Source organism: Hemiscyllium ocellatum, chromosome 4 (assembly GCF_020745735.1).
Source record: "Hemiscyllium ocellatum isolate sHemOce1 chromosome 4, sHemOce1.pat.X.cur, whole genome shotgun sequence".
NCBI lineage: Eukaryota > Metazoa > Chordata > Chondrichthyes > Orectolobiformes > Hemiscylliidae > Hemiscyllium > Hemiscyllium ocellatum.
Window position 1 is genome coordinate 125,414,970 of NC_083404.1, and position 21,918 is coordinate 125,436,887.

General features: G+C 40.7%; 1 protein-coding gene across 5 annotated transcripts in view; it reads left to right on the forward strand.

The window, feature by feature from the left end:
• Window positions 1–21,918, forward strand: part of LOC132815087 (receptor-type tyrosine-protein phosphatase mu-like) — an 888,844-nt gene that overhangs the window by 765,376 nt on the left and 101,550 nt on the right. The window lies entirely within an intron of this gene.

Here is a 21,918-nt window from a genome sequence, read left to right on the forward strand (position 1 = left end):
GTCAGAGAGATCATTGAAGTATTGTGAGCTGCAGTGTTGTGTGGTGCAATGATGCAGAAAGAATTCAAGAGAGGAACACGGATTTTAAAAAAAGGGTCAAAATGATTGCTGGAGAGTCCAATTTAGCTTGAACTATCTTTAATGGCTTGGCTGGAAGGCAGATCTCCTCCAATGTCTTGGTTTATTTTCTACAATTGGAGCATCTGAATAGAATCAGAATACTGGGTGAATCATTCCGTATAAAGCCTGATCTTTTTATTCTCAAGACTAATTTTGCACAGTGAAAAGTTCAAATTGGCTCAGTGCTTACCACTGCTGCCTCACAGCACTAGGGACCCGGGTTCGATTCCAGCCTCGAGCGACTGACTGTGTGGACTTTGCACATTCTCCCTGTGTCTGTGTGAGTTTCCTCCAAATGCTCCAGTTTCCTCCCACAGTCCAAAAGTGTGCAGGTCAGGTGAATCAGCCATGCTAACTTGCCCATAGTCTTCAGGGATGTGTAGATTAGGTGCATTAGTTAGGGGAAATGCAGAGTAGCAGAGTAAAGGAATGGGTCTGGGTGGCACACTCTTCGGAGGGTTGGTGTGGACTTTAGATTAGATTCCCTGCAGTATGAAAACAGGGCCTTTGGTCCAACAAATCCACACTGACCGTCCGAAGAGTAACCCACTCAGATCCATCCCCCTACCCTATTTTTACCCCTGACTAACACACCTTACACTTGTTGGACCAAATGGCTGGTTTCCACACTGTGGAAATTCTATGATGTTTGCATGGTGAGGATGCTGTGGCTTGAATTTACCCAAAGCCCAGGCTTATTAGACATGGGACTCAAAACATGGGTGCCCGAGCTTGTGCGGATGAATGGCAGGACACTGGGCAGAAGCTTATTCATGCCACCCTGCTGCCCCAGTTGGAGAGAGGTTAAAGTGGAGGACTGTGGGAGGTGTAGAGTCATAGGGATGTCTACAGGAAGAAGGAAGGCTCCACATTGAGGCCTGATATTCACTGTGCCAAGGCCAGACTGATGGTCCCCCAGCAATCGGTGACAGAGGTGGTGGAGATGGCCATTACTGATGGGATTGGTGAGGGATGGGGGAATTACCCTCTACTTCAACTGAGGAGCCTCCATTAAGGAAGAAAACACTCGCACCAGTGACCCTTCAGCAGTTTCTGCTTTTGTTTTTTGTTTGTGTCATCTTTACTTGGCTCTTTGTGAACAGGACCCATTCTCTCTCTTTCACAGCTGAATTTCCACCCATTTTATATTTCTTTTTCATCTACAACAGCATTAACAACCTCTTTGTCTTTTGCAATGGACCTCTACACAATGAGCCCTTGCTCCGCATTTGCCTCTGTCAAAAGTACTTTTTTTTAATTTCCAGCACCTTGCAGTTTTGAAGAAAAGTCTTACTGGACTCAAAATATTAACTCTGTTTCTCTGTCCGTAGATGCTGCCAGACCTGCTGAGTTTCTCCTCTATTGATTGTATTTGTTTCAGCTTTCCTGCACTGGCAGTATTTTCCTTTTCATGAATTAGTTTAATCGGTGACCCGTTCGGGTTGGTGAGGCAGCCATGCTGCAGCCATGTACACCACTGACAGTTTCCTGTGTCAGCGGTGAAACAGCAGGCTTCGGTCTTGATGCCTCAGCAGAATCACAGAGTAGATACAGTGCAGAAGGAGGCCATTTGGCCCATTGTACCATGACCGGTTCACCTCCATTTTTGGAGGCTTCCCAGATTGTCACCAGAGAGCTAGTGGGCAGCACGGTGGCACAGTGGTTAGCACTGCTGTGTCACAGCGCCAAACACCCGGGTTCAATTCCTGCCTCAGGCGACAGGGAGTTTGCACGTTCTCCCCGTGTCTGCGTGGGTTTCCTCCGGGCGCTCCGGTTTCCTCCTACAGTCCAAAGATGTGCGGGTCAGGTGAATTGGCCGTGCTAAATTGCCCGTAGTGTTAGGTAAGGGGTAAATGTAGGGGTATGGGTGGGTTGCACTTCGGCGGGTTGGTGTGGACTTGTTGGGCCGAAGGGCCTGTTTCCACACTGTAAGTAATCTAATCTAAACTGATCAAATCTTGCCCCATTAATGATTTGGCAGCTGCAAACCAATGAGCTGAAAATGTGCTGCCAATAAGAAACAGCAAGCTCAACATGGGTCAGTAGTGAGTCAGGTCACAGACCTGTCGAGGGAGGATAGGAAGAGTGTAGGAAAGCTCATGGGAATCAACCCAGCAAGACCTCAGATGTATTGGTCCCATCAAATAATTTTTTTTTATCTTTCATTTCTCACCTGGAAGCCTGCGCAATTGAGAATCAGATACTTGTACAAGATGTTATCTGATGCCGTGAGGCAGATCATAAAAATACCTGGCAGGTTGGTAATGGGTGAGAGGAGAATAGTCTGTAGAGTCTTGAAGTCACCATCCACTGGCCCTCTCCTGCTATTGTGGAGCAGCTGACATTGAGGCCATAGTCATTTGTAATGAATTGTGTTCATCTATAGCCACAGCATTCAAAAGAGATTGTATGAACCTTATTATTAGGAGTGGCTGATTTATATTGGACAGAAAAGGCAAGAATCTGAGTGAATTATAATCGAGATGGATGGATAATGTTCAATGATAAGTACATGGTTTTGGTTAAAGGGAAGTTTTGATCCCTGTGGAGGTGGTAATAAGCCCATTTAATATCTAATTTTTTTTAATGCAGCGTGGAAAGTCAGAGACCACACTCCCAGGCGATCATCCTTTTCCCAATATAATAAGGTTGCAGTCCTTTCTTCAAAAATACTGATGTATTATGATTACAAACACAACCTCCATCTGCACTCTAATAACACTCCCTCATCTCTTAATAAAGCAGAGTGCAAACTGCTCCCACTCATTGAAATCAACTGATTCCTATCAGAAAAGCAATTTAAAAGCACTCACAGGTATTTCACACATAACGAACCCTATACTTCCTGGGAGCTAATGCTTTAAATGCTGTAACTCTAATACAGATTTTCTGAAATTCTGCGTCAAAATCCATCTCTGGATTTGCTCTGACCTTGTCAGGTGGTGTTGCAATTGAAACGACTCCACAAAGATCGGTATCCCTTCACCAAGTCATCCTTTATTTACATGGGGAGACTCCTTCATACTGATCCATCTCCCTCAGAGCCAGCTCTCAGAGAGAACAGGATGGATGTTCTTATCTGTCAGACAGGTCTCCCAGACAGCCCCACTCAGGGAACTCATAATCTATGAGGTTACAGTTGCCACAGCACTGGGCTAACTCATCAAATCCCAAGTTGTCGCAAAGTTATTGTCTTTAAAGTGCCTACTGTCCTTGAAGATGTCTGGTCGCTATGTGCTTTATCATATGTGCTAACCTGAGTACAGAATGTTTCCATTTGTTAATTAATGTGTGACTGCGCAACACCGATCAAGTAAATCACGGGGTGTATTTTACCAGCCGTGTGCAGGCAGGTCGGATAGCAGGGAGGCTGATTGTATGATGGGTGAGATTGTTGCAATGAGAACCCAGCATCTTCCCATAGACACTGCATTTCCAGCAACATGAGTACCTATGTGGTAGCCAATTAAGGCTATTTGCAATTCCCATATTTGGCCCACATGGGGATGGCCAGCCTCCTACCAGGTTGAGGAGATGTTCCTCTTTTCTTGCTGCTCCTTGGTCCAGGGAAGGGCTCTCCACTGGCAGTGGCTAAGACTGGACAATGCCCCTTGCAAACAGTGCCAGGGCCTGATTTGCTCAACAAAACATGTCCTACCTTCAAACCTTGCCATCGAGATGGGAGCCTGAGCAATGGTCACCAGTAATGGGCAGAGAGTTCTGAGGAGGGGTCACCAGACCCAAAACTTTAACTATAATTTCCCTTCACCTGACCAGCCAGACCTGCTGAGCTTTTCCAGCAACTTCTGTTTTTGGTTCTGATTTACAGCATCCACAGTTCTTTTGGTTTTTACTCTGATAAGACTAATGGCTTCCAGGGACACAACGCTATCCTTAATTTGATGGCAGTTCCAAAAGAGCTATCTTTATTGACCACTACTAGTAAAATGAATGCTGATGCAGGGCTCAATCCTATGTTTGGTCCTAGTGGCATCAGGAAGATGCCGATAAGATGCAACCCTCCTGCGTTTACATCCCACAGATACTGTGAACTTAACTAAGCCAGCCAATTGGCCATTCAAGTAATCTGACCTTGTCAAGGTGAAATTGTCTTAGATTCCTTCAGAAACAGGTGGAGGATAGGTTACTTGACCTATCAAACCTTTTCTTTATCCGCTCACAGAATGGGGACATCACTCAAGAAACCAGGTCTGAGGGTAGTTTGCAGAAGTTGGGGCTGTTGTCTTTGCGGAGAAGAAGGCTGAGCAGAGATTTGAGGGGTTCTTCAAAATTATGAGTGGGCTGGATGGAGCAGATAGGGAGCAGATGTTCTCACTCATTAAAAAAAATGAAAAAGGAACAAGAGTGCGTGCATTTAATCAAACAAATCAATTTTTTCACATGACGAGTAGTTAGGAAATGGAATGGTGTGGGAATGTCATAGAGACAGGTTCACTCAAGCCACTCAAAAAAAGATTGGATGATTATTTGGAGAGTAAGAGTATGCAGGATTATGGGGGATATGCAATAGATTAGCATGAGGTAATAGAACCAATATAGGTACAATGGGCCAAATGGCCTATTTCTGCACTCTACCAATTTTGTGATTTTGTGTTATCTATTTCTAATTGCTGCTTGATTTGCCAGTCATTTAGTAGGTAGTTCAAAATCATCCCATTGCCCTGGAGCTGGATTCACATGTGGGCCAGACTGGCTTTGGCTGAAAGATTATTTTTCTTAAGGACATTAATGAACAAGATGGGTATTTACAACAATGGTATCATGGCTTTAAGTCCAAATTCTTATCGGTTTCAAATTTTTTAACCACTTGCCATGACGGGAAGGGAACCATATCCACTAAATATTCAGCTAAGACTCAAGATTTTTAGTTCAATGAGATTATGACTTTGCCTCTGCCGTTCATTAAGATCACAGTACATTGGAAATTTTTCTTTATTCTTTTTATGAAATGCGGGCTTAGCATCAAGGCCAGTATTATTGTCAATCCCTAATTTCCCTTTAACTGAGTGGCTACTTCAGAAGTTAAGACCCAAACGCATTGGTGTGGTCACATACAGGTTTCAAACCTTTTTTTCATTTGTTCGCAGAATGGGGGTATTCCTCACAAAACCAGGTCTGAGGGTAGACTGAAGAAATTGAGACTGTTCCCCCATTTGTGAAACAGATGTGTTTTAATGACAATCAATGGTAGTACTGTTCAATGTAGAAGAGTACATTATCCAATGGATAAAGTACTCCATTACCTCTGAAGACTTTTCCACTTTCAAATGTTGGTCAAATCAATGGTCACTTACCTTTTCTGAATAAATTCCAAATTACTACATTAAAAATGTACTCTTCATAAATAATATTATGATTTTTTACCACTGGACAGTCTTCCCTCAAAATCCGGCCAATAATTTTGGAATTATGTCCCGTGGTTGCTCAGGGAAACATATTCTCAGCATCTCTCCTGTCCAGCTTGTCAGACCACTCATACTTATGAGGGATGAATAAGGACTGCAGATGCTGGAGGTCAGAGCTGAAAAATGTGTTGCTGGAAAAGCACAGCAGGTCAGGCAGCATCCAAGGAGCAGGAGAATAGACGTTTCGGGCTTATGAAGAAGGGCTTATGCCCGAAATGTCAATTCTCCTGCTCCTTGGATGCTGCCTGACCTGCTGTGCTTTTCCAGCAACACATTTTTCAGCACTCATACTTATGGACTTCTTCTGGACTCCAACTGACTCAACTTTATTCATAAGACATTGTTTTCATTCAAGGAATCAACCAAGTGGCCTTTCACTTAACTACCTCCTATGCAAGTATGCTCTGTCTTCAGTAAGGACAGAAAAGGTGTGGATAATATTCAAAGTGTGGTCTCATCAATGCCTTATGCAGTTGTGAAATCTCTTCCCTGCTTGCATGCTTTATCCCCCTGCATTAATATCTAATATTTCATTTATCTTCCTAATTATTGGATGTACCTGCCTGCTAACCTGCATGGTTGTATACTAAATACCTTCTCTAGAATAGAACAATTTCCCAAGAACCATTTCCCTATGAAGTTGAGGCATTAATTCTATTTCTCTCACAGATGCTGCCAGACCTGCTGAGCTTTTCCAGCATTTTCTGCGATGATTAGCTTCATTGGTAGTTGTAACTGAGCAGTTTCACCCAGACTGTTTGGGCTAGCATTCAAAATGTAGTCTAAAATGTAAATATCTCCATCAGAAACTTGTGAACGGAGGTCTGTCACTTAGAATAATAGGTTTCAGTCAACCATCTATTAATTTATATTTTAAAGATCAGAGCAATAAATGTCAAGGGCCAATGTTGAGACCTTTTGATATGATTATAAATAAAACCCAATGATCTGTAACTTGACTTCCATCGTTTCTGTTTAAACTGATCAGTGTCAGCACTATCTGTAGGGAATATGACAAACACAGTGATAACACATTCTACACTAATTATAATCCTATCAGTTTAAGCAACTTGCATTAATGAACACTCAATTTTGTGATTCATTTCTCTTTATTCCTGTTTATATTTATAAGATCAGTAGTTTGACCAGAGTGGATCGTGTGCATGAGGGAAGGGAATGTATTCCAGGCTTTTACAAATAAGAGAGCAGGAGTATGTGAAAAATGGAACTTATCGCCTTTAAGAAAACCTTTTTCGTGCTATGTAAGGTAGCAGCAAGAATTGTGTTCATGCAGGACATAATAAATGACCTCAAATGAACAGCATGAGTTAAATGGTAATCACTTAAATATGAGGAAGGATCCTGCAGGCAGAACCCATGGCGTGATGGAGCCACTTCGAGTAATTTGCAGTAAATGGTTTTTTAAGCTATTTTCTGAAGAGACTTTTTTGTTTACTTCAGCATGCTTCTGCAAAGTAAAAAAAACACAAGAGGAGAAACTTTCTCAAGTGTTACTTATCCAAATATGCTTTTTATTCAGATTTTGCTGACCTCCCCAGAATCTATGAGGTACTGTTGCCTTTACTTGTCCTCACTTAATGAACAAGCATGTCATTTTGCACCTTTTTTGATTTAACACACTCTCATTATAAAGCTACATTAGAATCGAGAACTGTTTTCTTGGTGATGCATAGACCATGACAGGCCATGACACTTTTCAGAAGGTGGAAAAGGTTCAGGTACTAGGGTCTTGTAATGTTTATGCTCTGACGATTTCTCAGCAAATTCACACCAGGTTATATTTGCAAGAGTGAGTTGGGGGTATTGGTATCAGTGACCTTGAATCATTTCAAGCCTTGACAATAGCAAACCTCCCAGAGAACTTCACATTTGAGAATCAAGCTCAGCTGTAGCAGAAGAAAAAGCAGAGGTGCTCAGAGAGGTAAACTCCCATTTTAATCCTGCCTGCCTGCCAGGAATAGGGCTTTCAAATCAACCGCGTTGGCTACATTTTTATTCATTAATAGGATGTCGTCATTGCTGGCTAGGCCATCCCAAACTATCTTCGAGTATATGCTGGTGATCTGCCTTCTATAAATGATCACATCTGCTATTTCTTTCATCATTTTGGGACAGAACGTTTCCTCAGCCTCGCAGGGACCTCTTAGACAATTAACTGATGGGTTTGATGTCCATGGTTCAGATACAGGTATAATTTTAATTCTGGATTAAGGCTGTGACTCCCAGTGTTGGTCCTAAACCTGGCAATATGAAGCTGTGGCAAGAAAGACACCGGTACCTGTAACTATTTGTCTATCAAGGTTTCTGGTAGGCCAGTAGAAGCAAGAGATCTCCCCTAAGCCCTACAAGGAATGCATCAGATATCATCTGACTCAGACTTTCCTCTCCCGATCCCCAACTGTAGTTCCCATGAAATCTCTTCTTGCTAATATTAATGTCGGACACATTCCCATATCAGCTAATATCTAGTTGTTTTCACACCGTCCCTCACGTCACTTTCTCAATCCCTCACCAGTTTTGAAGGGAATCAGTGGTCAAGCAAGGCACAAGTGGCCAGTTACATCTCTCGGTGCTTTAAAATTTTTATTTTATTCACTCATGCGATGTGGGTATCCTGGCTGGGCCAGCAATTATTGCCCATCCTTAACTGCTCTTGGGATGGCGTTGGTGAGCTGCCTTCTCAAACCACTGCAATCCACTTGCTGTTAATTGACCTACAACAGGGAGGCATTTCCAGGATTCTGACCCCTCGACAGTGAAGGATTGGTGATATATTTCCAATCAGAATGGTGACTGGCTTGGAGGGGAATTTGGAGGTGGTGGTGTTCCCATGTTTCTGCTGCCCTCATCTTTCTAGATGGTTTCCACCTTATCGTAAATTTGAGATCTTTTCACTTTCTGTACTTCCTTGAAGTGGTGTTCAACGTGGTGTACTGTATATCACTGTATTGCCCTCTATTGAGTGTTCTTGTCCTGATCATTCGGTCTGATGAGTTATAAGGTGAAATATTTTGGCCACATGATTCTCTTTTCAGTAATCTCCATCTTCTGTAGCAGAAAGGAACTTCTTCTGAAGTATAACTTGGCATGAGGGCATGGAATCTACAAAAAAGATGCAGGAAAGCTATTTTTCAAAAGGCATGGTTTGACAGATAAAATTCCAGTGAATGACCAGTTAATTTGCTTTGGTAGTACTGTTTAAGGTATAAAGGTTGACTGGTACATTGATAGTAAATGAAACCCTTTCATAGACTCATTCGGCATGGAGATAGACCCCGCAGTCCAATTCATCCATGCTGTCTGTGTTTCCCAAAATGAAACCAGTCCCACTTACCTGCATTTGGCCCATATCCCTCTAAACATTTCCTATTCATGTACCTGTCCAAATGTCTTTCAAATACAATAACTGTACCTGCATCTACCAATTCCTCTGGCAGTTCATTCCACATATGAACCATCCTCTGTGCGAAAAGTTGCCCCTCGAGTCCCTTTTAAATCTTTATCCCCGTCCTTAAAAATATACTTCCTGGTTTTGAATTTCCCACCCGAGAGAAAAGACCTTGTCCAAGCCCGTCATGATTGTATCAATGTCTGTAAGGTCATCTCTCAACCTCTTGTGTTCCAGTGAAAAAGTCCCAGCTTAACCAGCCACTTCCTATAACTCAAGGTCTGGCAATGTCCTTGTACATCTATTCTGAACCATCCCCAATGTAATAATACCCTTCCTATGGCAGGGCGATCAAAACTGTACACAATATTCCAAAAGTGGCCCCATCCTGTACAACCTCAACATGATGTCCCAACTCCTATACTCAACTACCAAAGCAAAATAAATGAGCGCTATTGGTTAACACCTCAGATTGAATTGTTATTTTTTGTTCCCTCTGAATAGGTACAAGCTGTAGGTGAAAAGTCCAATGCTTGTAATTGACATTATCTAAATATCTGACTTCCTGGATGTGAGACATAAGATGTGACACCCACAAAGCATAATTGCTGCATTATGTTGATTGATGTGTGGTTTATTCTGAGATAATACAGCAGTGTTCTTGCAACAAATAAGCCGACTGCTGATGTCTTCCAGTTATCAGCCTTCAGATGTTTGCAGTTGATTGTGAAAGATTTGTATGTTTTTTAAATGTAAAATCAGGGAGAGAGCTGCCTGAATGTCAAGAGACAAAAGGAGTTGTGTAATTGCATGGTTGGACTATTGACCTAGGATCTTTTGTGACTGCATCAAGACAAGAAATGCTTTATCTTTTCATAACATACAAAAGAGAGCTCATAGTTGACATCATCTGTTGTTGTGACCCCTCCTTTTGTGCTTCCTTATTTTGAATGGCTCTAGCTATTATCTCTCAGTATGTCATTGAGAATCTAAGTACCTCACCTATACACCTCACCTTTGTCAAATTATCACCCAGTCAGAAATGTTAATCTATTGAGGGAATGCTGAGTTATGATGAAAGTGAGCATTCAATCCATCTTATTAATGTTGTCTGTGTTGAAAGGGGTGGTTATAGAGCTAGATGATGCGTTAGTGACTTTCATTCAAAATTCTGTAGATTCTGAAAGAATTCCTGCAGATTGGACGAGAACAAATGTCATCCTTCTACTTAGGGTGGGAGCAAGAGAGAAAACAGAAAACTACGGATGTGTTAGAGAAAATTATAAAATCTATTAGAACGGATGAGGTAAATAGCCACCTGGTTGATAATGGTCTAACTGGGCACAGCCAGCATTGATTTGTGAATTAGAAATCATATTTGACAAACATGTTGATGATTTTTAGAGATGTTAATTGCAAAGTTAATAAAGGAAAGCTGATGGATGCAGAATACTTAGATCTTCAGAAATTGCTTTATTCAAAAGATTGTGAACCTTTGGAGTTCTCTACCACAGAGGACAGCAGAAGCTCAATCTGAGTTTAAGGTAGAGATTGGTAGGTGTCTCATGACCAATACCATACAGAACTAATGGAATGGGTAAGTAAATGGCATTGAAGTGTTCAGTCAGACGTGAATGTACTGAAAGGCAGGATAGACTTGATGGACTGAAAGGTCTATTCTTGTTTCTATGTTTCCTCTTGAAAAGACCCGATCAAATTCATCCCACTAACTCATTGCCAGGATTATATTTAATAGCAGTCAAATTGATTTCTTGGAGAATCACAGATAAGATCAATATTTACTCATGTATGCTATCTATTAGGAGATAACACTTGATGAGCTTCATCTTCTCATCATACCTGAAACTCATTACCATTGACTAAAACCTCAACTGGGCCAGCAATTTATTTATGATCCATACATTTCAAATCAGTTTGAACAATAAAAAGATCACAACCAAAGCTTATTTAACGTATTTCCCTCCTGTGACATAGCAATATCCATTTGATGCAAAATCAAAATCTAAGGTTTGACTGACTGATTAAAGTTGGAAGTCTTCACTGCTACATTCAAAATTACAACCATTTTTCCATTTCATCAGCATCATTGTTTCTCTCTCCACAAGAATCGAATTTAATCTCAGTCTTGTGATTTCTCTCTGTACTGCCAATTATTATTCCTCTAACTTATGAACTGAGCTAACAAATTGATTAACTCTGAGGTTCCATCTTTGGGCTCAGTTCTTGGAGCACTGCTCCAACAGAATCAGAACATTCTGGAGAAGGTAATTAGTTAGGAGATTAATTAATTAATAAAGGTAAATATCCAATACTATTATGTTATAGAACACCACAAAATCTTGACAATAAGTGTAATACAGTAGATTAGATTCCCTACAGTGTGGAAACAGGCCATTCGGCCCAACACATCCACACCGACTCGCCAAAGAGTAACCCATCCAGACCCATTTCCCTCTGACTAATGCACCTAACACTACGGGCAATTTCCCTGCCCTGCACATCTTTTGGACTTTGGGAGGAAAACCACGCAGACACAGGGAGAATGTACAAACTCCACACAAATAGTCACCCGAGGCTGGAATCAAACCTGGGACCCTGGTGCTGTGAGGTAGCAGTGCTAACCACTGAGCCACCGTGTAATCAGTCTACATGGGCTCCCTCACTTGCTTGCCTGAGGCAGAAGAATGCATCCAGACATTTCAGTGGCCACTCTAAGGGACTGGGGATGCTTTCTTTGCCTGCTCCAGTGGTTCGGGTGAATGTTAAAAGTTCCACAGCATTACATAAATAAGAGCGCTGAGTTCTTTAAGTGCTGGAGATGGTATGAACTCCTAAATTCCGCAGCAAACACAGATGAACAGTTCAATCATTCCACAACACAGTGGCTGACTATGTAAGTGATTTGCAATATTATTTGGCAAATGTGAACAGTTCCGGGCCAAATCAGAGAGGCAAAATGTGATCTTCCACAATGTTCTTCACTTTCATATCATTTAATCGACAGTCAGAGTCATTCGCTGTGTCTCTTTGTTTGCAAGATGGATCTTTTTAATGCTGAAGACAATTAAATATTGTATTTGTGGTGAAAGAATGAGAGAATTGCTTAGAGTATATCCTCCAGCATTTTACAGCAATCCAGCTGACTCTAACACTCTTGAATAACAACCTGAGCTTTGAAATGATTTGTATCTAATAAACATTTCAATGAGGCATGTTTTACTAATATTTCAATCTGAATCTTTCACAGACTGTAATTATCTCTGAAATTTAGCAGCTTTAATTTTGTAAACATTTGACTTCACCGAAGGAAGGAAAACACAGTTGTTGCTTTGGCAGCTTTATCGTTTTATTCTATGAGCTTTACTGAGAAACTGATAGCCCAAAGGACAATAATTAACTGCCAAGAGGTGAGGCTGAGGTAACTGAGCAGAATTGATTATTACTAAACTCTCCACACTTCATGGCACAGTCTATAATATATCTCACTACAAAGCACTTCCAGCAGTACTGGGGTCTCAGCAATTCACAAATATGTTGACACATGCTCCTTTACTCTAGATTTGTGGAATACTGTTCGCAGGTGCAGGGTTGTGCTACCTGGTGCATCTAGAGATGGCAAAATGGAGTTGACTGCATATATGAAAGTTTGAGAGGGAAGGAAACTCAGCCAGGATTTTATTTCAGATTTATTTCCTGATTTTGAAGGCAGTTATTGAACGGGCACAGGATGGGGTTACATTGACCCTGTGGTTGCAGAGTTGTTACTCAGGTCTCAACCTGAGATAATAGAGTGTATGAGGGCCCCATAGATTTATATCTCATCATTGGTCAGGAGATAGGAAACAAAACCTTTCCAAAAATTGCATAATTCCTCCAAGCTGCCCCACAGCAATATCTTCTAAGGGTGTGATGTTAGATTCCAAATATAGCTGACGACACTGGCTCTACCTGTCCACCACCTCCTCCGTTGCTTCTGAAGTTCAAAACAAAGAAAAAGAAAGATGTTTCATATTCTCAAGGTGCCTCAAAGTGCATTTCAAACCCATGAAGCAACATTGAAATGTAGTCACTGTTGTCATGGAGGAGGCATGTCAGGCAATTTATCCTTAGCAAGATCACACAAACTGCATCAGGTGTTTTGGTGATATAGACTGTGAGCTACGTGTTGATAGGACATCAGGCAGAACTTCCTTGCTAAAATTCAAAGTATTGCTGTGAGATTTTCTTTGGCATCAAACTGAGGTGGGTCCTCCATTTCAAGTCTCCCTTCACCGCTCTAATCAAATACTGTGTAGTTACACAGCAGGGTCAGCCTATATTTAGGGAGTGGGGTCAGAAGCCACAATCTTCTGGTGGTGCCACCATTGAATGACAGCTCTGACAAAGTCTTGATTAGAATCAAACTTCCTTCAATTGAATGTTGAGAAGAATGAAGCCTCTTCACTTCATCCCAATCAATTCGTCAGCTCTGGTCCTCACCCTCTGCTTGCATTCCTCTAACTTCAGGCTGAACCAGCCTGATCTATGCCCCATTTAACTCTGAGTTGATTAAATTATCTCAATGCATTGAATCTTTCACTTCTTGGCTGGGCAAAGGAGGCAAGAGGGGTAAAGGATAGTCAGTTTGCTCCTGCCCCCTCCCTTCTCAGTTTTTCAGATGGCCGACGTGGTTGTTCAGTGGGAAGGAAGCCAATGAGAAAAGCAAAAGGGGCTGCTCTGGATCCAATTGCGACTGTAGCCTGAAACATAATACAACAGAGAGAACAGGAAACCAGTCGGAAGCTGAGAAAACTTCCCCTCGTACTGAGAATTTTTCTTTACTTCTTACATCAGACTCCAAAACATTTGAAAATAATGAGATAGGAAACCAAACCATATATAAGCTGCTACCCTTTGGCAGTGGGATCTCCTGCCACATTCAGCTTAGGTGCTGGTGTGTGTGTCTTTTTGCCTGCCATTGAACCAACTCACTTTAGTTGTCACAAAACTCTTTGAATCCTTTTTGTGGTCATTTCAGATAACAAGACATTATAGATGGTTGGGTCATTCAAAATCTAAATAATTCGCTTCAAAATGATGGGTGTCTGGCAATTTCTGTGCTGCTCACCTTCTCCAGTTTGGGACACAATGATCACAGACTCAATGTCACCGTGCCCTATTTAACATTTACATAGGGCATTTGATTTACAGCTGATTAATGCAACCCCATCAAAAAAGAACATTATTATCCTCAATCCAGCCAGGCCAACATTTACTGCCCATCCATAATTGCCAAGGGAGCAGCTAAGTGCAATCACATCACTGATGGCCTAGAGTCACATGTAAGCCAGACCAGGCAACAATGGCAGGTATTCCTTCCCCAGTGGCATTATTGAAAAAGACAGGTGTTTACAGCAATCAACAGTGATTATATGGTCACCATGAGACAAGATTTTTATTGAATTCAAGTTTTACCCTTTCACGTGAAGAGATTTGCCACCAGAACATTAGTCTGGAGTTCTAGGTTACCCGTCCAGTGATCACCACATTCCCTGCGCAATGCAGCATGCAACCCAGTGAGAGGGCTCCTGACTAGGTGATTGTATTCACAAGGTTGCCGCTAGGTTTCAGGGCAGAGATCAGGCCCCTTGCCATTAAAGTTAAATTCAACCCATAGTTTCTCCATTGTAATGACCAACTGGTTCCATTAGTATAACAAAAACCATCACTGTCATTGCCTTAGGGTGTCTGCTGCTGAAGCCCTCAATCGTTTTCTTGTTCTATCTAAGATCAATTATTCCAATGCTTTCCTGACTGATCATCCTTTTCCATCCTTCGAAAGCTTTAGGTTTTACAAAACTCTTCTGCCGATATTTTACTTCACATCAAGTCCAGTTCACCCTGACACTCATTTCCTTTATATTAGCTCCTGGTCACCAACGTTTCAATTGAAACTCCTCATAATCATTTTCTATGGCTTCACTCATCCCTATATCTCCACTTCCCAAGCCATAGAACACTCTGAGAACTTAGGCTCTACCCTGTGTTTCCTAGATTTTAAGTAATTCAAGAACTAGGAATAGACTATTCATCTCACCAAACCAATTCCACTATTCTATATGATCGTGGCTTACCATCTATCTCAATTCCATTCTCCACATCTCTCCCATACCTCTTTTGCAAATATATTCAGTGACTTTGTTTCCACAGCCTTCTTGTAGAAATTTAAATAGGCCCACCATCCTTTGAGTGAAGAGATTTCTCTGCATCTTATTCTGAAGTGGTCTATTTTGTATCCTGAGACCATAACCACTTGTTATTACCAACACCAACACCACCAAGCTCACCAACAGGTGTGATAGTGGTCTAGCAGGAGTATCACTGGACTATTAATCCAAAAACCCAGGTAACTTTCTGAAGATCTGGGTTCAAGTCCTGTCGGAGCAGATGGAAGAATTTGAATTCAATTAAAAATCTGGAATTAAGTTAAATTGATCATGAAACTGCTACTGATTATCGGGGGAAATCCCATCCAATTTACTAATGTCCTTTAGGGAAGGAAACTGCCATCCTTACCTGATCCAGCTGACATGTGACTCCAGACACACAGCAATGTGGGTGACTTCTAATTGCCCCTGCAGAAACTAGGGATGGGTGATAAATGCTGGCCCAGCTAGTGATGCCCACATCCTGTGAGTGAATTAAAAAAAACCTTGATAGCAAGGAGAAACACCATCCCTGTGTCTAGTCTATTCAGTTTGTAAGAATATTATATTTTTCAATCAGCTTACCCCCTCAATCTCCTCAACTCTGGTGAGTACAGGCACAGTCTACTCCGTCTCTCTTCATATGGCAAACCTACCATCTCAGGAATCAAGCTGGTGAATGTTTGCTGCACTTTCTGTCTATGGCAAATGCATCATTTCTTCGTCGAGTAGTCGAGTGGAGAAACTGTGCACAATACTCCAGGTCAAAAAGTGTGGCGTTGCACACTTTTTGACTCTGAACTCCGGCATCTGCAGTCCTCACTTCCTCCCACAATATTCCAGGTGCAGCCTTATCACAGCCCAGTACATCTACAGTAAGACCTCCTTGCTCCTGTACTCAAATCCTCTTGCAATAAATCCTTAGAAGGCCTGAATTTTAAGCTCCCTCACTGAAGACTTAGAGCCCAGTAAAATGCAGTATGTGACCACCTGATAACCTTTCTACCGGCCCAAACTCAGGGATGGAGTGGTGAATTCTGCAAAGCAGAAGACACTTGACAGGAGGGACGAGAGCGCTACAACCTCTCCACTCCAACAAGATAACCTTTTTTTAAAAGTGCTACAGCAGTGAGAGGAAGACTAGATGGAAATTCAAAGAATTGCTGGCCAAGCTGTTGAATTGGAAAATCAATACACAGAAAAGTGAATTGATGTGAATTTAGTATGTGAAGGGGTGATGGAAAGAAAATCTTGTATAAGATCTAAAGAGGGCTATTAGTTATCTTTCTTTATCTTTGAATTTATCTTAATTTAGTGAGAATGGTGCCAATTCATGGTTACAGTATAAACTTCTCATTGTATTTTACATTGAATACACGTGACAATAAATTATTTAATTCCATTCCATCCAGTTTCAAAGCAATTCAAACTGACTAGGACTTTTATTCCTGATGAAGGGCTTTTGCCCGAAACGTCGATTTCACTGCTCGTTGGATGCTGCCTGAACTGCTGTGCTCTTCCAGCACCACTGATCCAGAATCTGGTTTCCAGCATCTGCAGTCATTGTTTTCACCTATACTACTTGTTTTAGGATAGTTAGACATTTTTTGCAGCTGGAAAGCTCTGGATTTATGAGTCCATTACTTTAATGTCATTCACAAATGAAGGGTCTGTTTTACTCTATGACAAACATTGATGAGTGAGGAGGAAAAGCCGATTCTAAACTTCTAAATTGTGCCAAAGGATCGTGCAGCTCAGAGAGAGTTAATACCGTCTTCAGTAAATAATGTTTGTACTTTTGCTAGAGTTTCAGACGGCAAAATATATTCCCCTGGTTCACTACATGGAGACTCTGAATTATTTGTAAAAAATATAAGATATTCAGGAAGCTCCAACTAAGACTTTGACAGTAAGATATTGAGGAGAGGAGGATAAAAGCTATATCTGATATAATTGATTCTGATTTGTTTAGTATTATATCAATGTAATTAGAATTAATTACCAAAATTGCATTCATTGGTTCTTTTAGGCTTGACATGATTATTCACTTTCCAAAAGGAATAGTCTTAAGATTTGCTGTAGCCTGAGGGCTTTTTGCTCATCATGTAGTTTGTTGAAAGTCTATCATATGGAGCCATCACAACACCTTTTGTTACAAATAAAGTGGAAACTTTGATCATGTTTCGCCAAAGGCAAGTTCCAATTCTGCAGCTCCATCTATAGACCAAAGCAATAAGGCATGGATACATTTCATTTCTAAGTCTCTCTTTTCATCAGAACTGTAAAACAGGCTTTTAGTATTGCAGAATAACCTGGAGCCGAAATTTCACTGGTGATATCGAACTCCAATTAGGTCAAAGCGATCAGACAGTGCAAAAGGTTAGGACCATTAAATGTCATTTTCTTGTTAATCTTCAAAACAAAATTTTATGTGTGCTTCCCTTAATCCTTCAGCCTCAAGATTCAGTTCATGCAAATAATAAATTGGGTTCTGCCCCAAGTCTTAAAATTTTTTCAATTCCACTGCCTCGGGAAAGCTGTTCAGACAAAGTTGATTTTCCAGGCTGATAAGACAGGTGAACATTAGTATGTAAATTTTTAAAAGCTTTTCCATCTCAAAAAAACTTAATTTATAGAGAAACAGATTTTCAGTCCCACGCTGATGAAACTGCTAAAAGGCTGGGTATTGCTTTTAAAGTCAATTTCTGGTACTTTAAAGTCAGTGACGCAACAATAGAGATCTGGACATACATATTAAAAATATTTATTTTTGTTTATAATTTTCAGTTCCATTAATAAACTCTACCAGCCCACCATTCTCAAATATGTTCAAGAATACATTTTTGTAGAAAACAAAACAAAATAATTACATTCTTTTACACTTCTCGGTAATATGAGTTCATAGAACACTTACATTTATACTAAACTAATGATGAATTTTGGTGTGAGTGTGAAGCCTAACATAATGTCAAACTCATATTGTGACCTATTTCCTGATAGTGCCCAAACTGAAAGCTCTACATAGTTTTGTTTGTCAGGATCATTATTTAACTTAGAAACATTGTTTTAAAAATCTAATTGAGAGCAAAGACTAATGATAATAACTTCCTCAAGGAGGAATATAGAATGAGTTGGCACTGGTTAAAAGTAAGGAGTCTCCCATTAAGACAGAGATAAGGAGGAATTTATTTTCTCAGGGACTTGTTAACCTTGGAATTGTCTCCCCCAGAGAACAGTGAATGATATTGAATATATTCAAGGTTGTGTTAGACAGATTTTTGCTTGCTAAGATATATGGGGGACAGACAGGAAAATGGGGTGAAAGCCAAAACGTATCAGCCCTAATCTTATTGACTTGTGGAGCAGGCTTGAAGGGTAAAAGGGGCAGACTCCTATTCCTGTATATCATGCAGAAAAAAGGATTACAGGGCCAGAAATGTTAACTCTAATTTTCTCTCTCCAGATGCTGCCAGACCTGCTGAGTTTCTCCAGCACTTTCTGTTTTTGTTTCAGATTTCCAGCATCCACAGTTAATTTATTTCAACTGATAACAGCTAGCTCTGTACTATATGCTTCTTTTCAGCTAATTCACTATCTAATTCGTTAGCTAATTCCCCTCTTTACAATGCTGCCTCCTAACCATGTTCCCCAGATTGACTGAGATATGATCCTCAGTTGATAGACAAGTCAGATCTCAGATGAAACCTGGTTTCATAGACCATAAGTTTCACTTTTGCGGTTTGGTTACCACATCGGTCAGTCAATGATCAAATCCACGGGAGGCTGCTAATGTTCTTTTATCAAATGTTTATAACACAAACTTTAAAAAATCAAAGCTAGCGACATGTATGAAAAGTTAGGAAAATTTTAACATTAGCAACAAAAAGAAAATTTCAACTCTTTTCCCAACCTTATTCTTTACAGACATACAACCCCACTGCATCAGCAGTCTTACCTCAACTCTTCAGTCTCATACTTGATTGACAAAGTTGCAAGCCTTCCTTTCAGCAATGTTTTATATGCTCACCAAATGCAATTCTCTTTGTCAAAATATACATACGCCAGCTACATCACTGATTTTTCGGAATCTAATTTTTAAAAATACCCTGTCTACTTAAAATTGCTAAAGCAGTTACAATTTTTTTTCCATTTCTGAAAGTCTGGACTGCCACAAGTTAAGCTGCTCTTCTATTGGTCTGAACCTGTTGTTCTAAACTGAATCCTGATTGTGGTCCCTGGTCTGATTTTCCATATGTCATAAAAGTTCAACTATGTAACCATTTAATCAATTCATCACCTCATGGGAAGGTGATGGCGTACTGGTAAAATTACTGGACTATAAATCCAGAGACCTGACTGGATTATTAACCCAGAAACCCCGGTGATGTTCTGGGCACACAGGTTCGAATCCTACCATGGAAATAGTGGCAATTGGATCCAATTTAAAACAAAATCAGCAATTAAGTGTCGAATGATAGCCATGAATTGTCAATTGTTGGAAATCCCCATCATCCCTCATGTCCTTTCGGGAAGGAAACTGCCATCCTTACCTGGTCTGGCCGACACGTGACTCCAGACCCACAGCAATGTGGCTGATACTTAACTGCTCTCTGGGCAATTAGGGATGGGCACTAAATGTTGGCATGGCCAGTGACACACATGTACCATGAATTAATAAAAACTATGCAGGTAGTTTTAATTAATTATTACTTTACATGCTTTCTTTGAAATGATGTTTAAACTCTCTGTTCAAGAATGATATTCTGACCTTTATTCAAACCAGTCATCTTCATGGAATTATAATCTTAAATCTATTTTTCCTTCACTTTTGAATCCAAGTTCCCAAATAATAACAACATACAACAACCCTACATTACATTGTGAGTCCAATAAATACAAGGAATGCACATGGTCAAGGTGAGATTAGCTGAACTCAACACCTAGGTGAAGACCATGGCTGGCCAATTGTGATTAGAAGCATTAAGCTCCAATTTTCATCTGCAAAGTCTTTTTTGAAATAGCTTGTAAATGATATTCTCCCAGATTTCTTCCTTTGCTTCCTCTCCTATCGGCTTTACCTCCAGGTTTCCTCCAATACCTTTTCCAAGACCCCCTTATTCATGTCTAAGTGATGAGCTTTGACAGCGAGTATTAGTGTGATGTTTGGCCATGCTAGAGCATCATTATTAATCCTCACCTGAACTTCAAGTAGTTTTGCCATTGGTCATTTGAGCAGCACTGGAAAATATTAGTCACGATTAGAGTGGTGCTGGAAAAGCACAGCAGGTCAAGCAGCAACCAAGGAGCGGGAAAATTGACATTTCAAGCAAAAGCCCTCAGATGCTTCCTGGCCTGCTGTGCTTTTTCAGCACCACTCTAATCTTGACTCTAATCTCCAGCATCTGCAGTACCCACCTCCACACTGGAAAATATGTCTGACATTTCATAGCCCAGTCTGGATATACTGGAGCTAAGGTTTAGAGGGATATGGACCAAATGGGAATAGTTAAGTTTGGGAAAGCTGGTCGGCATGAGTTGGGCCAAAGGGTCTGTTTCAGTGCTGTATGAATCACTGACTCCATATCTGGCATTACTGAGAGGGCTACACTGCCAGATTGTATCTTCCAGATGAGATATTAAACTGGCATCAAACCTACCCACTGAAATGAACAGAAACATTCTGTCATCCTCTTTTGGAAGAGCAGTTGGTATCCTGACTAATATTTATCCTTCAGCCAATATGGTATCTAGTTGTTACCACTTTGCTATCTGGGTGCAATTGCTGTGTACCAATTAGTTTGCCTGTTGTCCGCGTCACAATGACAATGCTTCAAATGTACTTGATTAGCTTTGGCGTACTTTGGAACTTTCTGAAATGGTTCTTTTCTTGTAGAATACAAACATAAAGTGCATGATGTGTAAATGCAGGCTAGTCTGTTAGGCCTGATTACTGGTTTCAACAAAGTTACAAAGCATAAGTATTGACCAATCTTCCTCTTGCAAATCCAAGAAATGTTAAACTTTAATATCTGGATAATTACCAACAATCAAATCATCTAACCCATGTGAAATTTGCATGTTAATGTTATACAATCTTCCTTCCAGGATGGGCAAAGGTCAAATTAGTCCAAATATTCTGTTTTACTGCAGGTCGCCAACTCTTTACGCGAATCAACTATGCCATGTAGTGACTACTCCTGTCTTGACAGAATTCCTTGTTAAGTTGTGCATCAAGCCAGAGAGAAACAAACTGGCAACAAAAGATGTTGAAATTGCACAATGCACACAGAAACACACACATTCCAGAGGAGAAATAAAACCATTTCATGGTTGAACAGCCTGTCAGCTTATGAAAGGGCTCCCTCAGGAACAAACAGATTGCCATCAACCTCAGACACAAATATTTGATTCCACCTGCTACATTTTCTCAATTGCATTTAAGATGTTGTTTGCATTGGTTTTTGGTGATTGTAAAGTGAGTACTTCAGCAATTGTTTTCAAACTGCAATTCAATAAACTTTCAAAGTGCTACACTGAATTCATTCAGCTCGGATTCTTAGTGGATTCGTGGGTAAATGGAATAGAGTCCTGAGCTCTTTCGGCTCAGACCATCCCCACAATTCAATCCCTATTTTTTTGCTGAGGTAGCATAGGTGGCAGGAATGTTACAGTTGATCTGAAGAACCAAGTAAGAACCGTCTTAGAAATAAAGGGAGTGAGATGGGAAGGTGATAGGGAGGAATAATTTAGACCGGTG